Raw genomic sequence first — 4,950 nt, 5'->3', positions numbered from 1 at the left:
TCATTTCATTAGACTCACATTTCAGCAAGATGGAAAGAAACGTTCTCATACACCCCCTCCTTCAGCCCCCTCCCCTCCCCAGCTCTGTGGAATAACTCTGGAGGACAGCGATGGTTTACAACAGCTGTCAGCCACCAGAGCCACTGGCCCACTCCCAGCATGCACTCTGCCCGAGGAGGAAGCTCATTGCAGTCGCTGGAGACCTCGGCGCAAATCAGCGCAAATGCCTCCCAAATCAAGTTTGCGATCCTGGGAAGTTTAGTAAAAACAACCCCGCTGTCAGTTTGGCTTCTCACAGCTGGAGGGGTCAAGTCATCAACACAATATAAACCCCGGCCAGCAGAACCTTGTCCTATCCAGGGCCCCAGACGCCCTCTGGGAAGCAAAGGGTTTGAAAATGTCTTAAACTTTTCCAGTTTGTTTATTTTCCAATGTTTAATGATATTGTCCATGCAAGGCGCAGAACCCCAGCTCCTGCTAACAATTAAAGAGGTTTTCTAATTTAGGAGAGAATGTGATTTAAAAAGAAGAGAAAGAACTTGCACAGGAAGCAAAGCAAATCATTCTCACTAGGTGCACACATGCAGGGAGCCATGAGTTGCGAGGACCTGATTGCACGGTCAACACACAGAGAAAAAACTATGTGGGGGCAAGGGGCAGGGCTGAGCCAACTAAGGGGCAATTTCGGAGAAGGTTGCCAAATGTCTGCTAGACCTTACCGCACTGCCAATACCACCACTTTCATAATTGTGGCTTGTATCTGTGACCCAGTGTCCCTAGACCTCACCATTCCATAAGTCCAGATGGGACCCCATCAATGAAACGACCAGATTTCACTGTGTTGGCTCCCATCTGCCTTAGGCTTTTCTTTGTGATTTAGGGGTCCCCTTGGGAGTGCCCCACATGTGCTCATGAACAGGACTGTCTGCGAGAATGGGTGTTGTGTCTTATCAAAATCCCTTCTCCCCACCCTGTTCTGCACTGTGATACCGTGTTGCGCACGATCACTCCAGAGCAAGCCTTGTTGCTGGCAGGCCTGTGACAGTGCTGCTGCCCGGGCCCATGGCAATGTCTCTTGGAGCTTCTCTAAATGACAGCACCTGAGGCTCTTGAACAGCACTACTGCCCTGGTGCCCCTGGTGTGCCAGAGCCTCAATGTGTCTTGATATGTTCTTCTACTCCTTGTCGCCTGGACACCCACAGGACTGCCAGCTTCCCTGAGTTCACAGAGTGGTGGGGCAGGGGAATATGGGCAGGTTTTATTTCGCTCCACTTCCCTTTCCTTCCTCCATAGCTAATACATGCCAGTACCCCACACTTCTTCAAATCCAGCAGGCACATCTGACTCTCAGGGCTAAAGTTGGGATCCCACAACCATGTCCCCAGATCAGTGGTTTGCATAGTAGAATCACCTAGAGAGCTTTTCCAAGTCCTATTGCCTAGACTACACCCCGAACCAAGAATCAGAATCTTTGGGCATCAGTAGTATTTAAATCTCCCTAGGCAATTCCCACGTGCAGACTAGGTTGAGCACTACCAACAGAGGAATGAAAGGAAGGGAGAAAGAAAGGAAAACAATAAGATAGGGATGGTGGGAGAAAGGACAAGGCCAAACTTGGGAGCCCTTTCCCGGGAGGGAATGGAACTGACGCAAACCAGACTCGGTGCCACACCCTGGATCGCACACTGAGAAAACCCAGTGATCTTCTGCCAGACTTGCCAGTGACTCGCGTTGCTGTTGTCAGTATCTTTTAGCTGAGTCAACGTGTTGTGAGAGTCAAAGGAGACAAGTGCAGGAGGATTTGCTGCTGGTGACTTTCCAGTTCGGATCTGGTGGCATCAGAGAAGCCTGAAGGGAGGAAGCTTGTCAGTGGGGATGGTGGTGGAGACAGGCAGAATCCTGTCATCGTCAGGACTTCGGGAGAGTGTCTGATCTTAGCCCTGCGTAATTTTCCAAAGGACCCAGGACAGCAGGCCATCTGCTCCAAGAACAGGTGTGACCAGAAACTGGCCTGTGTTAACTAGGCACACAAAGCATTCATTCATTCCCTCCTTCACTCATTCTCCCTTCGCTCACTCACATATGAGCTTCATGTGAGGGACCTCATATATCATATGCAGCCCAGTGGTTCTCGAGCTTTGTTTTTAGCTCAGGAATGCTGGGTCTAAGTGAAACCTTATGGAGGCATAAACAAATACAAGCGGAGCTGCTCTTGCTAAAGTAGGGTAGGAGGCCCTGGGTCTGGCCCACTCACCTCCCTTCCCCTAAGGGGGCTTCACCAGATTCTCCTGTTTCAAGCAGAAACAGGGTTTGGAAACCTCTCATTTTATAAATGAGGACACTGAACCACAGAGCAGGGTGATTGTTCCCTGCCTAGGGTCACACAGATTTCATGCAACAAATTGGACTGGGAAAGCATGGGAGACTACAGAACTGATGGACAATGCTGGCCCTGCACTGGGGGGAAGCTTCCTGCATAGCCTCTGTCTCCATTTTGCATGCTGAATCAAACTGCCAGTTTAATGAGGAGGCCTGCCTCTCAAAAGAGGCTCTGTTTTCTAAAGAGAGCCCTTACCGGGATTCTCCCTCAGCATACGGCACTTAACAGGGAACTGCAGCTATGACACTGGGGTCTCCCCAGGTCTAGTGTCCAGTTGTGATGCCCTAGAGTGCCACACTGCCAGCACCCACTCTGGTGTCCTGGGTGTCTACCTGGTTGTTAAATAGTTGGAATGTTACACTCAGATCCCACCACCAAATTCCCAGCATATGACTAAGAACTAGAAAGTCACAAAATATCAGTAACTAGAGGATCTGTACCTATCTTCTTATTGCTATTATTCAACACTAGATCTACTTGATCAGAAAAAAAGGGGGAGACTATTCCTTTCATGGGATATTTCTGGGAGTGGTCATCCATTCATGTCTGACGATGCATGTTGGACACCCTTTCACTGGCCAGCCAGGTGTGTTTGTGAGGCAGGCATTTCTGAGGTCCACTGTATACCGGTGTGGATGCTAACCCTTCCTGGGAACTGCCCTTGGATGAAGGCAGCCATCTTGCCTAAGTTATGTCCCCTTCCCAGGGGGTACAAGGACTCAGCCCCCATTGCTTCCAGGAGGGAGTAACTTTGAAGGGCTCTCAAGCTTCCGTGTACACCATGAGAACAGCTGAGGCCTTGAGGGAGCCTCACTGTGGTTCATCATCTCGTGGATGATCCTGCTTCCATGATACCCTGGCACTCTGTGAGCACTGCCCAGTGTTCCTGCCCAGAGGTCTTCCTCTCAGAGACTGCCCCTGACTCTCAGCAGTTCTCATCCACAAAATGGGGGCAATGATTCCTCCCTTTCAGATCTGTTGTGAGCATTAAATGAACACATGGCTCATAGGAAATTTCCTCTCTCCCACAGCGCCTGGGATATAGTAAATGAGCAGAACACACTTGTTCACTTCCTCTCTATCTACTTTCTTCCTTTTAAGTGTGTTTATGGGTTTGATTGTGAGTGTCCTCTCTCCCCTGTGAGAGACATCTGGCTCTCTGTTCACTGGCAGAGCAGAAGTGATTGACATACTCCAAACCCAGGAAGTGATCAGTCCCTTCCTGATGTACAGGTGTTCCGCCCCTCACCCCAACACACACATACACAGAGGCACATGAGTGATGTTGCAGAATCCTGCAATCTTCATAGCTGTACAAACACCCGAAGCTCTACACCACTGCCCCGACGCACAGAGAATTGTTTGTATATAGAGATACCTGTATACCAGGTGCTATGAGACATCCAGGAGGGACAGATCATTTCCTGGTGGAATGGAGGGAGGGCTTCATGAAGGAGGTCACGTTTGTCATAGGCTTTGAAGGATGGATAGAAATCCAGCAGGCACAGAAGTTGGGAGTGGCTTTCCAGGCCAAGGGAATGCTTTGGCAGTGAACTATAGAGTTGGGAAAACACAGGCATGTCAAGGCCAGTTCTCCAATCTGGGAGAAGGCAGGGTTTTGTGCAGGAGAATGGGGACAAGGTATGAGGAGGTGGTTTGGGACCTGATTAGGTGGGGTCTTGAGTGCTAGGCTGAGGGCGGTGGAATTCCACTGACAACTTCTGAGAAGTAGAGGACATCTGTTGGCAGATCAGACATGGGGAGGATTGAATGGAAGGAGACGGAATCAGGAAACTGGTGAGGAGGCTGCTGTAAGAGATGGGCCTAGAGCGGACCCCATCCCTGGCTAGGGGATTGGGGAACCAGGAGTGCAGAAATCCTGGGATAGGAACATTGATGTCTTTTTCAGATCACTATTACAAAACCTCCAGGGGCAACTGTACCAATACCTCAGTTCCTGAGCTGAGAAAGGGTGACAGGTGAGCTCACTCCCCAGCAATTGTTTGGGGAAGTGAAAGAGGAAACTGACCTCAAAATAAAGGTACCTGACTCACTGCCTTGAATGACCTTGTTCAGGAAAATTCCCTGAGACTCCTTTCAGTACCTCCTCTGTCCACGCCTCATCTCACAGGAATGTAGACACCAAGAGGGAGTCTCATGCACGAAACACCTGGAAACGTCAAGAAACAGGACAGACCCAGACCCAGACCTACCTCCCGACTCCCTCTGCTGTAGGGCCTAGGATATATCAATTATTTCTGGGCCTCAGTTTTCTCATCTATAAAATGGTAATCATAACCATTACTACCCATTTGTGGGATTTTTATGAGATCAAATAGCCTAATAAACTTGAACATGTTTAATGCTCTTTGGGAGCTGGTGCCACAGAAATGCAAGGTGTAATTGTTGACATTGTTGTATAATTGGCCATTATGATTGACGCCGCCACTGTAGACTTGTGAATCTCTTTTCTCTGAAGGGATCAAATGGCTTTCATGGTGTTTCCTCTTTCATAAATCATTCCCAAACACCTCCTCTTGTTTAGATGCAGGCCCTATACCCGAAGATT

The 4,950-nt window shown here is 49.2% G+C and overlaps 1 long non-coding RNA gene across 1 annotated transcript; it reads right to left on the bottom strand.

Moving 5' to 3' along the window:
• Nucleotides 1-402: 402 nt before the first annotated feature.
• On the bottom strand, nucleotides 403-4,728 carry LOC125617117. Its single transcript, XR_007347989.1, has 3 exons — nucleotides 4,427-4,728; nucleotides 3,760-3,935; nucleotides 403-1,849 (listed from the first exon to the last, which is right to left on the bottom strand). It is a non-coding gene; the product is annotated as an uncharacterized LOC125617117 (long non-coding RNA).
• Between the last annotated feature and the right edge of the window lie 222 nt (nucleotides 4,729-4,950).

Source organism: Marmota marmota, unplaced genomic scaffold (genome assembly GCF_001458135.2).
Source record: "Marmota marmota marmota unplaced genomic scaffold, marMar, whole genome shotgun sequence".
In the NCBI taxonomy this organism is placed as follows: Eukaryota; Metazoa; Chordata; class Mammalia; order Rodentia; family Sciuridae; genus Marmota; species Marmota marmota.
The sequence above is the reverse complement of the archived record's forward strand: the minus strand, read 5'-3'. Positions and strand labels throughout refer to the sequence as shown.